Here is a 26078-nt window from a genome sequence, read left to right on the forward strand (position 1 = left end):
ATTTTCATTTCATGGCTCTAGTCACCATCCAAGTGATTTTGGAGCCCTCGAAAATAAAGTCTGTCGCTCTTTCTACTTTTCCAATTCTATTTGCTATGAACTGATGGGACCAGATACTAGGATCTTTATTTTTTGAATGTTGAGTTTCAAGCCAGCTTTTTCACTCTCCTTTTCTACCCTCATCAAGAGGCTCTTTAGTTCCACTTCAGTTTCTGCCATTAGAGTGGTATCATCTGCATATCTGAGGTTGTGGATATTTCTCCCAGCAATCTTGATTCCAGCTTGTGATTCATCCAGCCCAGCATTTTGCATGATATACTCTGCATATAAGTTAAATATACAGGGTGACAGAATACAGCCTTGTCTTACTCCTTTGCCAATTTTGTTTTTGTTTTTTGTTTTGTTTTTTTTTTTAATTTTTTTCCCCCGTCGGGCAATATTTATTTATTTATTTTTTTAATTTTAAAATCTTTAATTCTTACATGCGTCCTTTGCCAATTTTGAACTGGTTTGTTGTTCCATGTCTGGTTCTGAATGTTTCTTCTTGATCCACATACAGGTTTCTCAGGAGACTGGTAAAGTAGTCTCATCTTCCCATAGCTCTAAGAATTTTCCACAGTTTGTTGTGATCCACGCAGTCAAAGGCTTTAGCATAGTCAGTGAAGCAAGTAGATGTTTTTCTGGAGTTCCCTTGCTTTCTGTATAATCCAACAAATGTTAGCTATTTGATCTCTGGTTCCTCTGCCTCTTTGAAACCCAGCTTGTACATCTGGAAGTTCTCAGTTCACCCACTACTGAAACCTAGCTTGAAGGATTTTGGAAAATCCCTGGACAGAGGAACCTGGCAGGCTACAGTGCATGGGGTTGCAAAGAGTCAGACACGACTGAGTGACTTCACTTTCTTTCTTTCCTCTGCCTCTTCGAAATGCAGCTTGTACATCTGGAAGCTCTCGGTTCACCCACTACTGAAGCCTAACTTGAAGAATTTTGAGCATAACCTCGCTAGCATGTAAGATGAGTGGAATTGTATGGTACTTTGAACATTCTTTGGCATTGCCCTTCTTTGGAATGAAAATGGAAACTGAACTTTTCCAGTCCTGTGGTCACTGCTGAGGTTTTCAAATTTGCTGACATATTGAGTGCAGCACTTTTAGGATTTGAAATAGCTCAACTGGAATTCCATCATTTCCGCTAGTTTTGATTGCAGTAATACTCCCCAAGGCCCACTTGACTTCAGACTCTACGATGTCCAGCTTTAGGTGAGTGACCACACCATGTTGATTATCTGGATCATTAGGACCTTGTGTGTTTCTTCTGTGTATTCTTGCCACCTCTTCTTTTTCTCTTCTGCTTCTGTTATGTCCTTATTGTTTCTGTCCTTTATCATGCCCATCCTTTAGTGAAATGTTCCCTTGATATCTTCAGTTTTCTTGGTAATCTCTAGTATTTCCCATTCCATTGTTTTCCCTTATTTCTTTGCACTGTTCATTTAAGAAGGCCTTCTATCTCTCCTTGATTTTCTCTGGAACTCTGAATTTAGCTGGGTATAGCCTTTCCTTTCTCCTTTGCCTTTCACTTCTCTTGTTTCCTCAGCTATTTGTAAAGCCTCGTTATTCTGGTTCTAACCACTTTGCCTTATTGCATTTCTTCTTTGGGATGGTTTTGGTTACTGCCTCCTATGCAGTGTTATGAACCCTCATTCATAGTTCTTCAGGCACTCTATCTATTATATCTAATTCCTTGGATCTATTTGCCACCTCCACTGTATAATCATAAGAGATTTGATTTAGGTCACACCTGAATGGCCTAGTGGTTTTCCCTATTTTCTTCAACTTAAGCCTGAATTTTGCAATAAGGAACTCATGGTCTGAGCCACAGTCAGATCCAGGACTTGTTTTTGCTGATTATATAGAGCTTCTTCAACTTGGGTTGCAAAGAACATAATCAATCTGTTAATTGTTATGTTAAATAATTATGTTAAATAATAACCTGTTACTATTTTAGTTATATTAATTAATGTAATTAATCATATTAATCATGTTGTGATGCCCATGTATAGTCATCTTTTGGGTTGTTGTAAAAGGATGTTTGCTATGACCAACGTATTTTCTACACAGAATTCGGTTAGCCTTTGCCTTGCTTCATTTTATACTCCAAGGCCAAACTTGCTTGTTATTACAGGTATCTCTTGTCTTCCTATTTTTGCATTCTAATCTCCAGTGATGAAAAGGACATCTTTTTTTGGTGTTAGTTCTAGAAAGTGGTGTAAGTTGTCATAGAACCAGTCAACTTAAGCTTCTTTGGCATCAGTGGTTGAGGCACAGACTTGGATTACTGTGATGTTGAATGGTTTCCCTTGGAAACAAACCGAGATCATAGGGTTGGTTTTGAACTCAAACCCAAGGAATGCATTTTGGATTCTTTTTGTTGACTATGAGGGTGTCCCTGGTGGCTCAGATGGTAAAGGATCTGCCTGAAATGCAGGAGATGTGGGTTTGATCCATGGGTTGGGAAGATCCCCTGGAGAAGGGAATGACTACCCACTCTAGTATTCTTGCCTGGAGAATTCCATGGACAGAGGAGCCTGGAGGGCTGTCGTCCATGGAGTTGCAAAAAGTGAGATGCTACTGAGCAACTGACACTTTTACTTTCTGAGGGCTACTACATTTCTTCTAAGAGATTCTTGCCCACAGTAGTAGATAAAATGGTCATCTGAATTAAAGTCACACAATCCCGTCCATTTTATTTCACTGATTGCTAAGATGTTAATATTCAACCTTTCCATCTCCTGCTTGACCATGACCAATTTACCTTGATTCATGGACCTAACATTCCAGGTTCCTATGCAATATCATTCTTTACAGCATCAGACTTAACTTTCACCCAGACACATCCACAACAGCATCATTTCCACTTTGGCCCCACTGCGTCATTCTTTCTGGAGCTATTAGTAATCTTAAGCCCTCTGCTCTTCCCTAGTGGCACACTGGATACCTTCTGACCCGGGGGACTTTTCTTCTGGTGTCATGTCTTTTGCCTTTTCATGCTATTCATGGGGTTCTCCAGTCAAGAATACTGGAGTGGGTTGCTGTTTCCTCCTCCCATGGACCACATATTGCCAGAACTATCCACTATGACCTATCCGTCTTGATGGCCCTGCATAGTGCTTATTAGTTTTAGCTTTATCATTCTTTTATATGTGGATATCTGGCTATCTCAGAAGCATTTGTTGAAGAGACCGTTCTTTCCCCATTATATAGTCTTAAGTATCCTTGTGTGTGTTAGTAGCTCAGTCATGTCTGGTTCTTTGTGACCCCACAAACCGTAGCCCACCAGGCTTCTCTTGTTCTTTCCCCGTTATATAGTCTTAAGTATCCTTGTGTGTGTTAGTTGCTCAGCCGTGTCCGATTCTTTGTGACCGCACGAACTGTAGCCTGCCAGGCTTCTCTGTCCATGGAATTCTTCAGGCAAGAATACTGGAGTGAATTGTCATTTCCCTTCTTCAGAGGATCTTCCTGACCCAGGGATCGAACCCTGGTCTCCTGCATTGCAGGCAGATTCTTTACCGTTTGAGCTACAGGGAAGTCCTTAAGTATCCTTATTAAAAATCAACTGACCATAAATGTATGGGATTATTTCTGTACTCTCAGTTCTGTTCTGTTCATCTGTATATCTATCCTTATGCCAGTACCATGCTGTTTTGATTACTGTAGCTTTGTAGTAACTTATCAACTGAGAAGTACAAAGTCTCCAACTTTGGTCTTTTTTCTAGATTGTTTTGACTGTTCTGGGCCCCTTGAAATTCTAAATGAATTTTAAATCAGTCTTATCATTTATTTAAGAAAAATCAATTGGACTTTTGATAGTTACTGCATTGAATCTGTATGTCTTCTTTAATTTCTTTAAGCAATATTATATATATTTCAGTGTACACGTAAGTCTTTCACCTACTAGTGTAAACTTATTCTTAGATATTTTATCCTTCTGGATGCTCTTGTAAATGGAATTGCTTTCTTATTTTTTGGATGTTTCTTGCTAGCATGTAGAAAGAAAACTCAACTTTTTCATTCTTTTAACTTTGCTGGATTTATTAGCTCTAGTATTTTTCTTGTGGATTCTTTAAGATTTTCTATATAAGAACATGTTACCATGGATAGTTTTATTTCTTTTTCAATTTAGATGTCTTTTATTTCTCTTTCTTGCCTAATTCTGTGTCTAGAACTTTCAGTACCATGTTGAATAGAACATTGTCCTTATCATAGGTCCTTATCTTAGTCCTGATCTTAAGGAGAAGGTTTTCAGTCTTTCACCAGTGCATATGATGTTAGCTGTGTGTTTTTCATAAATGCCTTTCTATTCCTAGTTTGTTAAGTATGTTTATCATAAGAATGTTAGATTGTTTCGCATATATTTTTACTGTATCAGTTGAGATATCAGGTGGTTTTCCTCTTTTCATATTTTTTCATATGGTGTATTTCATTGATTGATGTTTGCATATTAACTACTTTTGCATCCCTGGGATAAATCCCACTTGGCCGCAGTGTATAATCCTTTTAATATGGCGCTAGGTGCAATTTATGATACATTTACTGTTATGCCACTTTTAATTAGTCCTTTGAGAATGTGATGAATGCTGTGGGCTCTCTTTACAGGGGAAAATAAAATGTATGCATACATACAAAGTTTACTTTCTATTATGGCTTTCAGTATCTTCAAAAATCTACCCTTAATGATCCAAGGATTTGAGGTTTAGAAGAATTGTTTAAGATCCTAAAGCAAGTTTGCTCCTAATCATAAAGGGGAATACTGGTTCATTCATTTACCTCTTTTTAATCTTAACTCTTAAGGAACTTCATTATTTTGTTTTGTTTAAGGTTATGTTTACTTTTATTTCATTTTAAACTAGTTAAAAATTAATGTCAGCCATGTTCTGTATTAGATAGCATACTCTTGGCAGTTTAGGAAAGTTCACTTTTTAATATTACACTAAGCTTCCAAATCATGGTTTAGTGTAAGGATTAGTGTAAGGATTAGAGCCTTAGTGTAAGGATATTGCCATACTAATGACCCCTCCAACCCCATCTGAGTCTGGTTTCTGGGAAACTCTTGCCCTCCTGGTAGGAGGTAAGTGTCTGCTTCCTGACTTCCCAGAATATCTCTTTTACTTTTACTAATTTTGACATAAGAAATATTTTCTGCCTATTAATAGACTGGAATCTGTCCCTTGGTAATCCCTTATACCATGATAAGCTAGTGAACACCTTGAAAATTCCATTGTTGATTCATTTTTAGTGGACATTGTGTATGGACATTTGCTATACTGGTTTACAACTTGTTCACAACAAAGGTGCAGAAGCATTATGAAATGAAGATAACAATTTAATAGAAACTGCTGTCATAGTCCCCATGGTCAGAAGGGTATGTTGTACTTAATTGCTTTTTCATTAGAAGGGATGAGTTTGTGATGAGTGATCTTTACAATAAGTGACAATTTCAGTTCAGTTCAGTCGCTCAGTCGTGTCTGACTCTTTGTGACCCCATGAATCGCAGCATGCCAGGCCTCCCTGTCCATCACCAACTTCCGGAGTTCACTCAGACTCAGGTCCATCGAGTCAGTGATGCCATCCAGCCATCTCATCCTCTGTCATCCCCTTCTCCTTCTGCCCCCAATCCCTCCCAGCATCAGTCTTTTCCAATGAGTCAACTCTTCGCATGAGGTGGCCAAAGTACTGGAGTTTCAGCTTCAGCATCATCCCTTCCAAAGAAATCCCAGGACTTATCTGCTTCAAATGCAAGATAGGAAAAAAGACACAGATGTGTATAATGGACTTTTGGACTCAGAGGGAGAGGGAGAGGGTGGGATGATTTGGGAGAATGGCATTCTAACATGTATACTATCATGTAAGAATTGAATCGCCAGTCTATGTCTGACGCAGGATACAGCATGCTTGGGGCTGGTGCATGGGGATGACCCAGAGAGATGTTATGGGGAGGGAGGTGGGAGGGGGGTTCATGTTTGGGAACGCATGTAAGAATTAAAGATTTTAAAATTTAAAAAATAAAAAACTAAAAAGTATTAAAAAAAAATGGACTGGTTGGATCTCCTTGCAGTCCAAGGGACTCTCAAGAGTCTTCTCCAACACCACAGTTCAAAAGCATCAATTCTTCAGCACTCAGCTTTCTTCACAGTCCAACTCTCACATCCATACATGACCATTGGAAAAACCATAGCGTTGACTAGACGGACCTTTGTTGGCAAAGTAATATCTCTGATTTTCAACATGCTATCTAGGTTGGTCATACTCTTCTTCCAAGGAGTAAACATCTTTTAATTTCATGGCTGCAGTCATCATCTGCAGTGATTTTGGAGCCCCCCAAAGTAAAGTCTGACACTGTTTCCACTGTTTCCCCATCTATTTCCCATGAAGTGATGGGACCAGCTGCCATGATCTTCGTTTTCTGAATGTTGAGCTTTAAGCCAACTTTTTCACTCTCCACTTTCACTTTCATCAATAACCATGTGTTACTATCAGTGAAGTCTGCTGTCAAAAAACATTGTCTATAAAGGACTTTTTAGTTCCCTAAGGATCATGCTTAAAGCATATATGCTTCCTGAAAGTGACAACTCATTGAACTGAGAAGGCCGATAGGAATAACTTAATGTAATCTTCAAGGGATCCTTGTGAGGATAAGCGGTTCTGAATGATAGAGTAAGGATCTTCAGAAGTCTTCTCAGAAATATAATGAGAACATTGAAGAGAATTTTCAAAATTAACTTTTCTGGCATTCTGAAAATCAGCTGAATGTTTTGAAGTACAAGAGGAGCATTTGTTCAAGAAACAGGATGCATCTCAACTAGAATAACAGGTTTTGGCTTCCCAATGTTTTAACTTACCTTATTTCGAACTCCCTAGGCCAAGCTGCACAGTAGCTTTGAAAACCAAAAGCTTTATGACCAAGGTGACTTAGAAAACCAACAGCTTGACAGCTACAAACACGAGCAGCATGGGTTCCCAGCTCCCTGCAAAGCCTCATACTTAGAGAATTGCCACTGCTTGATGTATCTGGCTGCTCTATGGAAAGGCCCAATTCATGGAACTTCTCTTTATTTAACCTAGAAGCAGCAGCAGCAGCAGCAGAGCTTACTCAGAGCAGATCACAGTATCTCCAAGATATTCATCAAAAAATAATCACTGAGCTTCCCTAGTGGCTCAGACAGTAAAGAATCTGCCTGTAATGTGGGAGACCTGGGTTCGATCCCTGGGTTAGAAAGATCCCTGGGAGGAGGGCATGGCAACCTGCTTCAGTATTCTTGCCTGGAGAATTCCTCTGGACAGAGGAGCCTGGTGGGCTGCAGTTCATGGTGTCATAAAGAGTCAGACATGACTGAGCAACTAAGTACACACAGCAATCACTGGTAACTGTTTAACATAACTGCTTGAGTTGGTGATACTGCTAGGGCATGCAAATGACTGGCTGAAAAAATGTAAAAGAATAATATTCAGAACTTTGAAAAACCTGCATATATTCTAGATGATATATCTAGGGACACACATATACAGGACTGTGTTATACCCAGCAAAGACCTGAGGAGGCTTTCATTTTTCTCATCTCTCTGATGTCAAGTCTTTGTGCAAACAGCAAGTAAAGGCTGAGGCAGAGTGGTAAGAGGCTTGAGTGCTCAAAGTGTGATCCATCATATACATAGAGCCCATTAGCAAAGTCTGGTTTCAGCAGTATGTGAGCTGAGAACTTCCAGATGTACAAGCTGAGTTTCAAAGAGGCAGAGGAACCAGAGACCAAATTGCCAACATTTGTTGGATGATAGAGACAGCAAGGGAATTCCAGAAGAACATCTCCTTCACCGACTATGCTAAAGCCTTTTGACTGTGTGGATCACAACAAACTGTGGAACATTCTTAAAGAGATGTGAGTACTAAACCACTTTAACTGTCTCCTGAGAAACCTGTATGTGGGTCAAGAAGCAACAGAACTGGACATGGAACCACATGTTACAAGCCCTGTTTATTACTATTGCACTAGGTGTATATTTCACATTATTACAAGCCTCAGAATACTATGAAGCACCTTTTACCATCTCAGATGGAGTTTATGGCTCAACCTTCTTCATAGCTACAGGTTTCCACGGCTTCCACGGCTTCCACATCATTATTGGATCTACTTCCCTAATTGTCTGCTTCTTCCGCCAACTAAAATTCCATTTTACCTCCAACCACCACTTCGGCTTTGAAGCTGCCGCTTGATATTGACATTTCATAGACATAGTATGACTTTTCCTCTATGTATCTATTTATTGATGAAGCTCATATTCTTTTAGTATTAACTAGTATAACTGACTTCTAATCAGTTAGTTTCGGTCTAATCCGAAAAAGAATAATAAACTTAATATTAGCCCTCCTAGCCAATCTCACGCTAGCTCTACTACGTATTATCACTGCATTCTGACTCCCCCAACTAAATGTGTATTCACATTTACTGGTTCAAAATTGGGCAAGGAGTTTGACCAGGCTGTATATTGTCACCATGCTTATTTAACATCTATGCAGAGTACATCATGGGAAATGCCTGATGGGATAAATCACATGCTGGAATAAGATTGCCAGGAGAAATATCAACAGCCTCAAATATACCGATGATACCACTCTAATGGCAGAAAGTGAACTGGAACTAAACAGCCTCTTGGTGAGGGTGAAAGAGGAGAGTGAAAAATTTGGCTTAAAACTAAACGTTCAAAATCTAAGATCATGGCATTTGGTTCCATAACTTCATGGCAAATAGGAATGGGAAGAAGTGGAATCAGTGACAGATTTTATTTTCTTGAGCTCCAAGAAATCACTGTGGACAGTGACTTCAGCCTTGAAATTAAACGACTCTTGCTCCTTGGAAGGAAAGTTATGACAAACCGAGGCAGTGTGTTCAAAAGCAGAGACATCACTTTGCTGACAAAAGTCCTATAGTCAAAGATACGGTTTTTCCAGTAGCCATGTACTGGTGTGATAGTTGGACCATAAAGAAGGCTGATCACCGAAGAATTGATGCTTTCAAATTATGCTGGAGGAGGCTCTTGAGAGTGCCTTGGACTGCAAGGAGATCAAAACAGTCAATCCTGAAGTAAACCAACCCGGAATCGTTATTGGAAGGACTGATGCTAAAGTGCCAATACTTTGGCCACCTGATGTGAAGAGCCAGCTCATTGGAAAAGACCCTGATTCTGGGAAAGATTGAGGGCAGGAGAAGAAGGGGGCAACAGGATGAGGTGGTTGGATGGCGTGACCAACTCAGTAGACATGAGTTTGAGCAAACTCCGTGAGATAATGAAGGACAGAGGAGCCTGGTGTGTTGCAGTCTATTGGGTCACAAAGATTGGTCATGACTCAGCAACTGGAAAACAACAGCAGTACCTTTTAACTTGCTCGATGGTCTCCCGTATTTCTTGTAAATTTGAAGTTTATGCAAAGGTCTTGACTAGCATTGATTTCAGTCATTAGTGTGCTATAATACTCCACAATTCATTCAATCAAAAGATACATTAAATCCTTAACATCTGGTTTTCCCATTCTTCCTGATGCTAAGGTTGATTTGCGGGTTCAGATTATGACACCTTAATGTCCTCATTAGAAAGTTTCCCATTGATGTGTCATATAATATTTTTGCTTAGGTTTGTTTCTTAGGTGTTAGAAAATTGTATATTTTCTAATAATTTTATTCCTTTGCATTTATTTCCTGGGATGCTTATGTAAGATGCATGTTCCCCCATCAGCTTCAGCATCTTTGTTACTCTGAAATACAGTTCATACTGAAAATGTCAAGGTAATTGCTTAATTCTTTGATTTCAGTGACTGTTTAAAAAATGCATGACATAAGTGGCCTAGTTATTTCCAGTTGTGTTTAAGAGGTTTACTTCTTTTTGGTGAGTGGCTATGCATATTTTAATATTGTTGTGAGCTCATGTGTTTAAAAAATGTATGTTTTAATGGGTGTAGCTTTTAAAAAAATATTCAAATCGTACCGTTTAGGCCAATGGTAAAATTATGTAAGAAAGTGTTTGAAGAGCAGTGTTATATTTTATCCTTTCACTGTCTCTGTAGGTAACCATTTGTGGTGGCTTTGTTTTTTTATCTGTATATTTTTTCATAAATGAGAACAAATGTGTGTGTGTGTATATTCAGCATGCTATATCTATTATCTGTATCACACTGTACTATTTTGACTCTATGCAATGGAATTTATGATAAAGTATCCATCTGAAATGCAGGAAACCTGGGTTTGATGGACAGAGAAACCTGGTGGACTACAGTCCATGGGGTCGCAAAAGTTGGACACAACTTAGTGACTAAACCATCATCACCACCACCAATGGGACTTAAGGCAACTTAGCCAAAATTACCAAAAGATGACATGACAGAGTCCAGATTTAAACCCAGCAGGCTGACTCCTGACATTGGGCCCTTAGCTGTTCTGCTATACTTATATCAGTCTCACTGACCCATAGCCCCAGAGAGGAGGAATATGTTGACTTTGCTGCTCTCAGAGTAATGAGTAGAAAAGTAATCTGAACACAAATTAGCAATGGAAGCTGGTTTTCAGAGACCTGTATAAATGCTATGTGAGAATGCATCTGAATAGACTCTTCCCAAGAGAAAAAATTTCTTCATTTTCTTTTCCATTTGCTCTTTTGTATTTTGCTTGTTTGTTTGGTTCACAATTTCTACTTTTAATTTAGCCATATTGATTTAATCTGCTGTCAAGAAGTGGGGAGAAAAGCTTATTCTAAGCCATTTCAGATGTTACAGTTGTTATTGCATGATCAGTTTGTAAAATGGAAGCTTTTCCTCATTTGTGAATTAACTGTTCTTATGCCATTTAGAAGAATTTACACCAGGATAATTTTTAGCACCACAAATCAGGAATATAATTCTTCCAAATATATAAACTTAAGCACATAAAGAACTAAAAGTAGCCATAATATGTTTCTTCTTAGGTTGTATTTGAGACTCTCCTCTCTCTTTAAGGTCTTAATTATTTATTCATTGTTTTAGCACTGAATGTCCAAGCTACTGAATGTATAGCTTCAACTTAGTTTCTGTTTTATTTAGAGAGTGATGTTATTAAAACTTCTTGATCTGCTTATGAAATTTGAGCATCTTCAAAGAGTTTTTTAAATATAGTTTTATTTATTTTTTGCTCTGCTGGCTCTTCATTACTATGAGGGCTTTTTTCTAGTTGCAGAAAGTAGGGGCTCCTCTCTGGTTGTGCACGGGCTTCTCATTGCAGTGGTTTTTCTTGTTGTGGAGCAGGGGCTTTAGGTGTGTGGGCTTCAGTAGTTGTAACTCCTGGATTCTAGAGCATAGGTTCAGTAGTTGTGACTCATGGGCTTAGTTGCTTCGAGGCATGTGGGATCTTCCTGGATCAGGGATCCAACCTGTGCTCCTGCATTGGATTCTTTACCACTGAACCATCAGGTAATCCACAAATAGTAGTTTTTATAGAGTTTGTAACTTATGTTTTCCCCTAAAGATGAGAAACTATTAGAATTTATATTTTGTTGTCAGATTCTTCTTATTTACTTGTCAGTCAATATAAGGAGATTATTTAGATGTTGCTTTCTGTCTGTTCAACTCTTAGTATCTCTTCAAATTTTTACTGGTTGCTCCAAAATCCATATAGTTAGAGACCAATAAGTTATAAAGTGAGGCTTTCCTGTTGGCTTAGGTGGTAAAGAATCCATCCACCTGCAATGCAGGAGACTCAGGTTCCATCCCTGGTTGAGAAGGTCCCCTGGATAAGGAAATGGCAACCCACTCCAGTAGTCTTGCCTGGAAAGTCCAGTGGACAGAGGAACCTGTCCATGGGGTTGAAAAGAATCAGACTTGACTGAGCCACTAACAACAACAACAAAAAATTATAAAATGTTTCATACTTACGATGTTTAAAGCAAAGTCTGAGGGAAATAAAGAAACTTGGATAGAGTTCAGTTCAGTTGCTCAGCTGTGTCCGACTCTTTGCAACTGTAGCACTGCAGCATGCAAGGCTTCCCTGTCCTTCACCATCTCCCCGAGCTTGTTCAAACTCATGTCCATTGAGACAGTGTTGCCATCCAACCACCTTGTCCTCTGTCGTCCCCTTCTCCTCCTTCCTTTAATCTTTCCCAGCATCAGGGTCTTTTCTAATGAGTCAGCTCTTCGCATCAGGTGGCCAAGTATTGTAGCTTCAGCTTCAACATTAGTCCTACCAAAGAATATTCAGGACTGATTTCCTTTAGGATTGACTGTTTTGATCTCCTTGCAGTCCAAGGGACTCTCAACAGTCTTCTCCAACACCACCAGTCAAAACCATCAATTCTTCAGTGCTCAGCCTTCTTAATGGTCCACCTCTCACATCCATACATGACTATTGGAAAAACCATAGCTTTGACTAGACTATTTTACCTTTGTTGGTAAAATAATGTCCCTGCTTTTTAATATGCTGTCTAGGTTTGTCATAATTTTCCTTCCAAGGAGCAAGCGTTTTTTAATTTCATGGCTGCAGTCACCATCTGCAGTGATTTTGGAGCCCAAGAAAATAAAGTCTGTCAGTGTTTCCATTGTTTCCCCATCTATTTGCCATGAAGTGATAGGACTGGATGCCATGATCTTAGTTTTCTGAATGGTGAGTTTTCAGCCAGCTTTTTCACTTCCCTCTTTCACTTTCATCAAGAGGCCCTTTAGTTCCTCTTTGCTTTCTGCTGTAAGGGTAGTGTTTTCTGCATATCTGCATATCATATTTCTCCTGGCAATCTTGATTCCATCTTGTGCTTCATCCAGCCTGGCATTTCGCATGATATACTCTGCATTTAAGTTACATAAGTAGGGTGACAATATACATCCTTGGTATCCTCCTTTCCCAATTTGAAACCAGTCTGTTGTTCCATGTCTGGTTCTAACTGTTGCTTCTTGACCTGCATACAGATTTCTCAGGAGGAAGGTAAGGTGATCTGGTATTCCCATCTCTTGAAGAATTTTCCACAGTTTGTTGTAATCCACACAGTCACAGGCTTTGGTGTAGCAATAAAGCAGAAGTAGATGTTTTTCTGGAATTCTCTTGCTTTTTCTATGATCCAATGGATGTTGATAATTTGATCTCTGGTTCCTCTGTCTTTTCTAAATCCATCTTGAACATCTTCAAGTTCTTGGTTCATGTACTGTTGAAGACTAGCTTGGAGAATTTTGAGCATCACTTTGCTAGGATGTGAGTTGAGTGCAATTGTGTGGTAGTTTGAACGTTCTTTGGCATTGCCTTTCTTTGGGATTGGAATGAAAACTGACCTTTTCCAGTCCTGTGGCCACTGATGAGTTTTCCAAATTTGCTGACATATTGAGTGCAGCACTTCCAAAGCATCATCTTTTAGGATTTGAAATAGCTCAACTGGAATTCCATCACCTCCACTAGCTTTGAGTAGTGATGCTTCCTAAGGCCCACTTGACTTCACATTCTGGGATGATTGGCTCGAGGTGAGTGATCACACTATCATGGTTATCTGGGATAGAGAATCAGTTCTTATTCATTTAATCAAAAATGTATATTGCATGTTTCCCAGCACTGGATAATTCTTGGAATATGATGATTAAGAAAGTATCTTCTGTGTTCTTATCTCAAAGAACACAGACTGATAGGGTGGATTGAATATGACAGTGTATCCACATAGACCAGATTTTCTGACATTGATGAAAGAGGACACATTGAAAAACAGAGCTTAAGTGAAAATACTTTGCATAATAGCTGACATATAATGGACCATATAAATGAAAAAAAAATGTAATCTTGATGAAAAATGCAAAACTTGTATTTTCAATAAAATTTATTCAAGGTTTTTTTTATTTTTTAAGAGAAACTGGAAATATGTATGGTCTTGAATGTTTAGTTATTGATTTTACTATGATTTTTCTGTTGGGTTATATGTGTGCACACACCTATGTGTTTATAGTAGAAGGTAGAGTGGCACTGAAATAGCCTGGGAATCTGAATTCTTCTGAATTTATGTTTGATTTAAATTGATGTCATAATTCCATTCGGAGCAGATTTCTTTGAGTTGTTGAATATTCAGTACTTGGAGTTTTAAATATAATTTTAAACTCGAGTCAAAACTAGTTTTCATGTGACAGCTTTTGCTTCGATTTTTTTTTTTTTACAGTTTCTTTATCAGATATATCTTGAATTTGTGTTTTTTCTCCTGAAGGTGTTTTTGTGATGGATGATACTTGTGGTTTTTAGTATCTTGAGACAAGGTTTATGGATAATGTGGGTTAGCTACAAGGTCACCTTTTTTGGCCAACTCCATTTGATAAATGACAACTCCTTTTGAATGAGTACTTAATAAATTCACGCTATAAGTAATATCTTCAAGTGTCAGGATAGATAGATTTGTAAGGGAAACTTCATTTTTAAGTTTATTACTATTTCAGTATTTCTCTGTCACATTAGGCCAGATTGAAGCCTCTCTTTTCTAATCATTAAAGTAATGCAAGTTCCTTCTGAAAAGTTAGACATTTAAGTCTGCCTGCATGCATGTGTGTGTGCTCAGTCATGTTTGACTCTTTGCAACTCCATGTACGATAGCCTGCTAGGCTCCTCTGTCCGGGTTCTCTAGCAAGAATACTGGAGCGGATTGCCATTTCCTCCTCTAGGGAATTTTCCCAATCCAGGAATCTACCTCGAGTCTCCTGTTTCTCCTGCATTGACAGGTGAGTTCTTTACCATTGAGCCACCTGGGTAGCCCCTTAAGTCTTCCTGCCAAACAATAACTACTCTGAATATTTTGAATATTCCTTCTATAACTTTACTTTTATAAATTTCATGTGTGTGTTTAAGGTCAATTAACCAGAGATCAAATTGCCAACATCTGCATCAAAAAAGCAAGAGAGTTCCAGAAAAACATCTATTTCTGCTTTATTGACTATGCCAAAGCCTTTGACTGTGTGGATCACAATAAACTGAAAGAGATGGGAATACCAGACCACCTGACCTGCCTCTTGAGAAACCTACATGCAGGTTAGGAAGCAACAGTTAGAACCGGACATGGAACAACAGGCTGGTTCCAAATAGGAAAAGGAATATGTCAAGGCTGTATATTGTCACCCTGCTTATTTAACTTATATGCAGAGTACATCATGAGAAATGCTGGGCTGGAAGAAGCACAAGCTGGAATCAAGATTGCCAGGAGAAATATCAACAACTTCAGATATGCAGATGACACCACTCTTATGGCAGAAAGTGAAGAGGAACTAAAAAGCCTCTTGATGAAAGTGAAAGTGGAGAATGAAAAAGTTGGCTTAAAGCTCAACATTCAGAAAATGAAGATCATGGCATCTGGTCCCATCACTTCATGGGAAATAGATGGGGAAACAGTGGAAACAGTGTCAGACTTTATTTTGGGGGGCTCCAAAATCACTGCAGATGATGACTGCAGCCATGAAATTAAAAGACACTTGCTCCTTGGAAGAAAAGTTATGACCAACCTAGATAGCATGTTGAAAAGCAGAGACATTACTTTGCCAACAAAGGTCTGCCTAGTCAAGGCTATAGTTTTTCCAGTGGTCATGTATGGATGTGAGAGTTGGACTGTGAAGAAAGCTGAGTGCCGAAGAATTGATGCTTTTGAACTGTGGTGTTGGAGAAGACTCTTGAGAGTCCCTTGGATGCCAAGGCACTCTGAAGGAGATCAGCCCTGGGATTTCTTTGGAGGGAATGATGCTGAAGCTGAAACTCCAGTACTTTGGCCACCTCATGCGAAGAGTTGACTCATTGGAAGAGAGTCTGATGCTGGGAGGGATTAGGGGCAGGAGAAGAAGGGGACGACCAAGGATGAGATGGCTGGATGGCATCACTAACTCGATGGACGTGAGTCTGAGTGAACTCCGGGAGCTGGTGATGGACAGGGAGGCTTGGCGTGCTGCGATTCATGGGGTCGCAAAGAGTCAGACATGACTGAGCGCCTGAACTGAGCTGAACTGAAGCTCATATTATGCATATAACTCTGGGCTTCCTGCATAGCTCAACTGGTAAAGAATCTTCCTACAATGCAGGAGACCTCTGTTCGATTCCTGGGTTGGAAAGATCCTTTGGAGAAGTGATAGGCTACCCACTCCAGTATTCTTGGGCTTCCCTTGTGGCTCAGCTCGTAAAGAATCTGCCTGCAATGTGGGAAACCTGGTTTCAATCCTTGGGTTGGAAAGATACCCTGGAGAAGGGAAAGGCTACCCACTCCAATATTCTGTCATGGAGAATTCCATGGACTATATAGTCCATGGGGGTCGCAAAGAGTTGGACACAATGAGCGACTTTCACATACATATAACTCTGCAGTACCTTTTCCCACATATTATTAATATATTATAAATGCTTCCCATGTCATTAAAAATTATTTGGGAACATAGTGTAATAACTACATAATATTCTATAAAATGGCTGTGTCATATTTTACCTATTCATCTTTTTGTATACTTTTCTAGTTTCAAATTATTGCAGTTCATGAGACAATGACCACTGAATTTATATAATCTCTGATGCCACATATTTCTTGACCATACATCTTATTTTGCTCATTAAAACATTTTTTCATATATAAAATAATCTGTAATTTTCTGTTATTTATGGTATCCCCCACCTTGTACTGAAGGAATTCTTCTGTGCTGTACTGAATGTATTCTTTACTGAAGGAAGTTGTTAAATTTAAAAAACAAAAGCTTTTTTCGAAGAGATTATTTACGATGTTTATACATAAACTCTAAAACAGATTAGAAGGTAAAATGACAAATCCTGATGATAGCTACTCATAATGGAAATGCTTACAGATCCTTAAATATAGTTTGGTAGGAAAGGGCGGCAGTGAATCAAGTTGTTACAGTTTGTTCCAGGAAAGGCATTTTGGATGAATGCCATCTATTTTTACAAATACGTCTTGTGATTTTAGTTTTATTTTAGTTTATCTACTCTACTTTCCCAAACAGATTGCTGAAGCTGAAGCAAATGTATGTAGTACAATAAAAGGAATTGACATAATTTTAATTTCTTTAGTAAAAGGCAGTTCTTTGTCTCCAACATTGTTGCTTGAATTTTAATGAAAATACTAAACTGAAGCCTGGTTGAGTCATGTTAGATACATTGGCTCCAAGTGACTTCTGAGGTTAGTTCATCTAGCCAACCACTTTCCTAGTGAATGTCATTAATCTACTTAATATTCATATTTGTCACCAAATAAAATTCTGAAAACTTCTTCAAATAATCCAATGATTTGGCGTATTCTCTATTGAGAATAAAGGCAACACTTGAATCTGAGAGTTTGCCAATAGTGAGTGAGTACTCTGTGCCAGGCACACTGTCTCCTTGCTTTTTATAGCTTTACCATCCTCTCAAAATTGTGCTGGTTGTACATTGTTATTATCCCCATTTTATAAATGGGGATGAGCGAGCTAAAGTTTGTGGAAGGTTACTCATTGGGCCAGTGTCACACAGCTAACAGGCATCCGTTTTGGCAGCAGAACCAGTGCTTTTCTGTGCTGCCTTCAAGCTGTCAGAAAGTTCTTAGTCATATAAACTCTCTAAATGAAAAAATGTCTTAAATTGGATTAAAAATGTTAAGTAAACAGAGTTAACAAATTTAGTGTGTGACATAACTTCTAAGCAACACAGAACAAACTTAGATATTTAAAGATGGCTTTATTCTCTTTTTAAAAGGGAGCATAATTACTTTGGAGCAAAAAAAAAAAAACAAACAAAACAAAACCACCCTCATTTTTCACTCTTCCTGGCTAGAAATCTTGACAGCTAGGAGTACAGTTGCAATTATTGTGAGTCTGTCTGTTGTGTGTACAGATTCATGCTCCCAAGTTCTCCATTCCCACCTTTTATAAATACCATATTTAACTGGGAAGAGGAAAAGTTATTTTTGGCAATATTCGTAGAGCAAAAGTAGCAACTCAGGGGGCATGAAGGAATATACTGACCTGAAACAGAAACTGTAGGAATATGCCTAGCGTTTAGGTTCAATTCTGTTTAGAATGTGAGTCTTCAATAAGAGAATTATTATTCAGATTTTACTAGGAGACAGGAAAACTGCAAAATGAGATCTCTGTCTATGTAAATATTTATTACTGAAATAATATACTGATATTTTGTGCTTATTACTGTTGTTATAGCCAAAAATAGCACTTAGATAGCTGTTTAGATATAATTAGATAGCTGATAGGGACCCAATGCTAAGAGGACCAGGCTGCTTTCTTGAGAACAGCCTGAAACAATAGTTTCATGTCAACAAAGATTCACAGATATGATATCTATATAGTAGATGTGATAAAAGTTCATCACTGAATTCTCAAATATTAAAACTCAGGGGTTTCTTTGCAAGTTGAAAGACACACATTTACCGTGAGTGAAACAAGGACTGCTTTTTGCCCCTGAAAGTAAACTTCTAGGAGTTTTACTAAAATATTGTTCTAAGAGGTGGTACAAGCTAAAAGAAAAGATGGTCAATTCAATGTAACACCTAGATTGATGCGTTGCTGACAGACTCAGAGTGAGTTATTATGAAAAGTTAAAGATGTTAGTTCAGACATTCATTCAATAAATTATTTCTGGCCCCTAACCTTTGGAAATGGTGTTATAGAAAGCCACTTTTTTATCAAACCCTGGGCTAGGAGGCTCCCAAACATGACCGATTCTTCCATCTAGAGTTTACCAGAGTTTCTCAAATTACCTGTGGTTAGTCAGATCTATCACAGACACTGATCATTTGTAAAATAGAATAAAAATCTAAAAGAATGAAATGGAGTAAAAAATAAGATCCACAAAATATAAGCCCACGTTTTTATTATTGTATTGAACAGACTTAAAATTACTCTTGACAAATTTCTGTAAAAGCTTCTGAAGGCTCATATGTGATTTCTGTACTTTTCTGAGGTCATTAACAGCCAGCTTATGAGCCAGTGCTGACCCATGGCCCATATTTTGAGGAACACTGTTCTAGATTTGAATGCAGACAAAAACTTTTTTTTCTCATGTTAGTGTCCCTTCCTGTCTCTTCATTTTCCCTGTACTTGTTTGTCTTCTTTGTATATAGTTTTCCTCTTAAGATGGATTGGAAATAATTAACATGAGGATTGTTAGGGTAGGGAACACTGCAAAGGTACAAAGAAGCATATTTCTTTTTGAGTTTTTAACTAAAACAAATTCACAAAATCAAACGTGACATTTACATACATGTATACCTCACATACACATACACATACACATACACATACACATACACGGTCTATTTGATTTTGAGATTACAGGTCAGTGTGGTTTAAGGACCACTGGTACCAGAGTTAGCTCAAGTAATGGTGTAACAATGAAGACTCCTAACATCCTATGTCCACTGAATCAGAATTTCTCTGATTTGCTCTGTGAAATTTAGTCTGAAGTTTAAACATGAGCCTCACCAGGTGATTCTAGTACACAATGGAATTTGAGTTGTACTCTTTCAGGGTTTTTGGAAATCTGTGTGTTAGAGTCTGCATTATCATACACTATGGTGATATATTAAAATGCCAATTCTGAAATGTCCACTAATGTGAATATATTGGAGTCTCTATATAGGTGCTTTCAGCAGAGAATCTCCAGGATATTATCGGATTCATTGCTATCTCAAGTGTGTGTGTGTGTGTGTGTGTGTGTGTGTGTGTGTGTGTGTGTTACTTGCTTAGTGTGTCCGACTCTGTGTGACCCTATGGACTGTAGCCCACCAGGCTTCTCTGTCCATGGGATTCTCCAGGCAAGAATACTGGAGTGGATTGCCACGCCGTCCTCCAATTGCAAGCATTAACAAAGCCTTATTGAAAAAGCGTATGTTCTCATTTTATAGACAGAAACACACAACACACATGAATATAATAATTCTGCATCCCTCTCTGTTGTAGTAATTGCATCTTTTTCATTTTATTTTCAGAGCTTACATGCCTAAAATCTATTCTTTAATTCACCTTGCTTTGTAATAATACAATTTTATTTGGAATAAGAACTAGCATAGCAACAGAATCCAGTAAGCATGTAATTAACTGGTTATTATGAATTGAATGAGACTTATGGGATTGTATATAATTGTATATAATATGTTAATATTTATTTTAAAAACACTTGTCTTTACATTAATCTGAACTTAATACAAAATATATTGATAAGGAAAAATACTACATTTTTAGGTGTTATTACCAAATTCACCCATATGGAAAAAAAGTATATTCTTAGTGCTCCAAAATACACATCAGTCAAATAAAAGAGATTCCACTGTAGCTATATCTTTAGTTCATTAGTGGAAATGACTTTTTTTTTTTTTTGAAGAAACACTTATTTGTTTATGCCTTTCAGAGTTTTAGGCACATTATACTGTGTGTGTGTATTTGTCAGAAAAGTAAGGGTCATTTATTCTTGTTTATGAAAGCAGAGAATCAGAATCCTTGTATTTTGACTTGAATGGGCATTGATAAAGAGATTTCCTTATTCATTTAGGATAAGAAAATCAGTTCTTTGGGGACTTTACTCTTTTCCTAAGCATAATGATAATTTCCCAGGTAAAACTGCAAAACCCTAAGAAAGTAACAGGCCCATACTTACCTTTACTGAACTGTGAGTAACCCAGGAATGTTGTGGATGTGAAATTATGCAGGTTATTGAAAAATCTTCCTTTGAGCCTTTCAACCTTGCCATGTGTGCCCTGATCAAATTACTCCACCTCTCCAAACTGTTTCCTCGTATTAGGGATAGCAACACCTCTCAGAATTGCTGGGAGAACTCTTATCAGTTAATGATTCTGAAATATCAGCACAGTTCTTGGCACTGGTGAGTGGTAGGTAGTTATTTCTGGGAATTATATAGCAGTGCAGAATGTGTGGATAAGCTTTGATGTCATGTAAACCCTAGCTTTGAAATTCAGCTGGTTTCTTGCTATGTAAATAACAGCAAGTAATTCAATCTATCCCCCATTTAATTTGTGAAATAGGGATTGTAGTGACAATTCCAGATTATTTTGAGGATTAAATGAGAGAGTGTGTGCCTGGCACAGAGAAGTTTCTTAATAGATAACAGATGATAGCTATTATTATTTTTATTGTATTTTATTGCTACCAATTTCTAAGCTAAATTAAAAAAATATATATATGAAAACATGTTTCATATACATGTCTACTTGAGTTTAGATTTGAGGGTTCTCCCTCTGATCTTTTAGCAGCTGTCTCACTTTAAAATTTATTTTCAAAAGCTTTCTGATTTATACACAAGCCAATGTGTATTTCCATTGGAAGATTTTGGGAATCGGAAAACAGAATGATGATGAAATGAGCATTTATCTGGCTGCTTTATGAACACAATGTTGACGAGAAAGCAGGCAGTTCAAATTGTAGCAGATAGCAGACACTTGCTGCAAGACTTCAATAATGCATATGAGTGATGTCGGACTCAGGCATGCAAAAGGCATAAACACAAAGGAAAATCATAATGGGCTTTTCAGGAAAGGGGTTGTTGCTTCCTGATGTGCTAACCTGAATTCTGTTTTGTGCTTTGGTGCCAGCATAAAGATAGCTGGCAGAGACACTGTTGAATTTTTCCATTGCCAATTTGTATTATAATCTGAGAATTGTGTTTTGCTCTTCTCTACTTTACTTTTAATAAATATTCTGTGAACTTTGGGGAAGTAAGCTACTTTAGTTAAGTAATGCCTTTAATCACTTAATTTAATTTATGTGGTTAATGCATTCAGCAGCCACGAATCACAGTTCCACCCACAGCATCCTTGCTTAGAATGCTGAGAACTGTGATCATCAATTGGCCTTTCAGAATGAGAGCTTAGGAAAGAGGAAAGGGACAGTTTCCATTCCCTTATTCTTAAGGTTCCTTTTCTCTCCCTATACACTGATGCTGAAAATGTCCAATCTGTTCTCTTTCCATGGCCTCATCTTTCCCCCATCCTATGTGCTCTAGTCATATTGGTCTTCCTTCAGTCTTTGAAAAGGTCATGTTGTTGGATAGACCTAGAGAGTGTCATGCTGAGGGAAGTAAGTCAGACAAAGAAGGAGAGATATCATGTGACATCCCTTGTATGTGGCATCTAAAAAGTTTCTTACAAAACAGAAAGAGACTCACAGACTTCAAAATGAATTTATGGTTGTAAGGGTGGGGATGGGGAGGCATAGAGACTCTGGGAAGTTCATGTACACACTGCTATATTTAAAATGGATAGCCAACAAGGACCTATTGTATAGCACATGGAACTCTGCTCAATGTTATGTGCCAGCCTGGTGGGAGGAGGGTTTGCAGGGGGAAATGGATACATATATATGTATGGCTGGGGCTTTCCTGGTGGCTCAGATGGTAAAGAATCTGCCTGCAATGCGGGAGACCTGGGTCCGATCCCTGGGTCGGGAAAATCCCTTGGAGGAGGGCATGTCAACCCCCTCCAGTATTCTTGCCTGGGGAATCCCTATGGACAGAGGAGCCTGGTTGGCTATAGTCCATGGGGTCACAAAGAGTCGGACACAACTGAGCGACTAAGCTCACATATATGTATGGCTGAGTTCCTTTGCTGCTCACCTGAAACTACCACAACATTATTAACTGGCTATACCCCAATACAAAATAAAAAGTTTAAAGCTTGGGGGAAAAAAGGAGAAAATAAGTGAATAAACAATTTGCAGAAAAAGAAAAGGTCATGTTGCTTCCCATCTGACGGCCTCTACACAACTCTTGACTATCTGGAAAGAGCTCTCTCTCTTCTTCCATCCCCTCTCCCATTCCTAGTCATCCTTCAAGATTTAGTCCACACACCAACTCCTTGAGGAAGCTTTCTCTTATTCTCTGACCTGGGTCATGTCCTCAGCTCAGCCATTTCCTTACCACCTTCTCTTTTGCCTTAGTAGCATGTATCATAATAACAACTAAAGAATTTATGTTTGTTATTTTATGTTTCTCTCTCTTTCTAAAATAGAAGCTCTGCAAGAAAGAGCAGGAGCTATGTTTGCCTTGTTCACATATGTTTCCCAGTGCCTGGTGCCATGTGATAACATAACAGGCAAAAATGCTAAGGTATTATATGGATTCAAAATTGACATTAATATGCTTTACCATTTTATTTGTTGCTTTTTTTTTTTTGGTGTTTTCTTCAAAGGTGTGGTGAGGAAAGAATGGCATATGTAACTTTCAAGGTCTAACACTATTCTCCTTTGGTTGTATCTTCTTGTTACAGTAAATTACTGTGAGTGAAGAGGTACTGGCTATGAAAGAGTGTGTGTGATGGCCTTAAGACTAAGCTGTAACAGTCATCTTATCTCCCTTGCTCCATTCTATAAGTTCCTTTCTTGATCAACTTGAGGAAATCTATATTCCATTATGACAAAGGCTTGTGCTGTGAGGAAGAAGATTTCCTTTACATAGGAAAATAACCTGTCACCCATGAATGTCGGTGACACATGGATGGACCAGAACCTAGAGTTCAGCTAAAGTGGCATATCTGGCAAATGTTACAATATTGGGAAGGCAAAGAATAATGGCTTAGAAGGCCAGAGTGATGGGAGCATCAGGTGGGTCCAGGGACCTGAGAGTGAGTGGAGGTAAGGGTTAAACAGACTTGGGATGAAAACAAAAGTGCTGACATTGTTGAGAAGACTTGTTCATAGGCTGTAGCCATCTTTCATGCCAACAATAGGAAACATATTCATCTTTTCTAGCTTACTTTTTCTAATCTCCTAATGGTGACTGAGGCTGCCTTGGGCCTGTTGGCCACCTATTAATCAGTGAGGACACTGGCATTTTCACAGTGTTATTTGAGGGAGGCGGTGTATTGTAAAAGCTTGGGTTTGGGTCTGTTCAGATCTGACTTTAATCCTGGCTGTTACCACTTCTTCTCTGTAAGTCTCAGTTTCCTCATCTGTGAAAAGTGAAGAGGTAGTCACTTCAGTTGTGTCCAGCTCTTTTCAACCCCATGACTGTAGCCCGTCAGTCTTCTCTGTTCATGGAATTCTCCAGGCAGGAATACTGGAGTGGTTAGCCATTCCCTTTTCCAGGGGTCTTCCCTGACCCAGAGATTGAACCTTGGTCTCCTGCATTGCAGGCAGATTCTTTACCATCAGAGCCACCAGGAATGCCCTTCCTCATCTGTAAAATGGACCTAATATCACCGTTGACCTCAGTTTTAGAGCATGGTTTAGAGCATTCATTAGAGACTATTTTTTAAAGCATTTACTATGGTTCCTGGTACAGAGTAGGCATTCCATACCTGCTTGCTATTATTGCTAGGACACACCCAGAAGTCCACAATGATTTGTCTTAAGATGTGACTGGGTTTGCATGTCCAGTAGAGCCTGGGCAGGGTGGTAGTGGTTCTGGAATGCCAAGCTTGCTGTGATCACTCAGTCTATTCCAGAAACAGTCCAAAGTTCTGAAGCTTCATGGCAAACTAAGTCTCAGTAGAAAGGAAATTACAGCCACCAAATGTAGCATGGAGCTTAAATCTAGTCTGGCCCACTTCACAGCAAAGCATGTGACAAATGAGGCATCTCATCTTGCTTTCCTGGAAGTTTTGCTGGAAAGAGATGGTCTTGTAGCCTTTGATTGCATTCACCCAATTCAGCCACTACTTCAAAGCTGCAACAACCGCCCAGTGGGCACACAGTTTTATGAAGCCCATTTCTCCACTGAAGAACAACACATCTGACTAGAGAGTCTCCCACCACAACTGCTTCCTAGGGTAAGATAGCAGCATCAGCTAAATTGGTGACTGTATCTATTTTTGCTTTAGAAATAGGGTCTGAAAATAACCTCTGGATTGATAACCACATTTAGGGGTTTTCATGAAAGCAACTTGATATATGAAAAAGTTTTAGTACTTGTTTACAATTTGAAATCACAAATCCACAAACTCCATTCTGGATTGGCTAGGATGCTGTGAGCCTATTTCAGTAACTTAAATGAAGGCTGTATCTGCTTAATGATAACAGTAAATTAGAGTTCCCAATATAGTGGCCACTCTTTTCAGAGTAAATCAAACAGAAACCCCCCTCTCTGTGATAACAGCTTATTGACATCAGGCCACTGAGTGCGCGAGTGTGTGTGTGTGTGTGTGTGTGTGTGTGTGTGTGTGTGTGTGTGTGTGTGTGTGTGTGTGTGTGTATACCCACAGAACTCTTTGGAATTCTCCCATGGAAAAGCAAAGGAAGGAAGTGAGGGGAGGATGGGGCGATTGTATCCTGTGCTTGACAGGGGTGTGGCCACGGCTGCCTCAGCCTCCGGGACACTGGTTCATGATTGTTTTTTCACTTTGGACGCCTGAACAGTGATAAGTCTTGATGAAAGGCAGTGGCAGCTCTCAGTTCATAGCTGGACAGAAGTCTCCTTAGCGGCCTGCCTGAGTCCCGCTCAGTATTTCATTTCTAGAACTTCGGGGGAAGAAGAGCAGCGAGAGCTTCAGGAGTGGACCTGCAGCTCTCTCCCCACCACATTAGGACTCCAGACCCTCTTAGACTTCGGTTCTGGCCACTCCTATGAATGAAATTGCCAATGGGTAGGCTAGGTGCATTGTTTTAAGGAAAATGAAATGTTTCTTCCTGCTGCTTCCTAAATCTGATTTGAAATGATGGAGTCTGCCCTGGTGAAAGCAGAGATGAACTCTTTGGAATTTTTTGAGGTAAGGTATTAGAAAGTTCTATGAAATGAATTCCACTCTCTGATTTCCATGTCCAACTGCTTGGGATTTACAGTTCTCTCTGCCTTTCTTTTTGAAAAATTCTTAATACTGTCTGCTCTCAGCTTGGTTAGGAACAATTATTAACAAATTATCTGGTGCACTTATCACATTTAGTCATTTGACATCTCAACATAAGAGACCAGTGCTGGGATTAAAGCTTTTGGGAAACTTTTACATACATTTATACAGTCCCCTCAATGTGAATTTCCTAGAGTTTCACTGGTTTTATATGAATTATTTTACTGGGATGTTAAGTACAGGTTCTACCTACAAGAATGCTTTGAAAATGGCATTAGACTGAGTCAAAATAGAT

General features: G+C 38.8%; 1 protein-coding gene across 3 annotated transcripts in view; it reads left to right on the forward strand.

Annotated features, from left to right (window-relative positions):
* Positions 1–26078, forward strand: part of HECW2 (HECT, C2 and WW domain containing E3 ubiquitin protein ligase 2) — a 451986-nt gene that overhangs the window by 236459 nt on the left and 189449 nt on the right. The window contains exon 1 of one of the 3 annotated variants that reach the window (XM_018061404.1): positions 25354–25705. The exons of the other annotated variants lie outside the window; for them this stretch is intronic. The gene's annotated coding sequence lies outside the window, so the exon portion shown is untranslated. Of the gene's footprint in view, positions 1–25353; positions 25706–26078 lie in introns of those variants that run through there. 3 annotated transcript variants of the gene reach the window in all.

Source organism: Capra hircus, chromosome 2 (genome assembly GCF_001704415.2).
Source record: "Capra hircus breed San Clemente chromosome 2, ASM170441v1, whole genome shotgun sequence".
NCBI lineage: Eukaryota > Metazoa > Chordata > Mammalia > Artiodactyla > Bovidae > Capra > Capra hircus.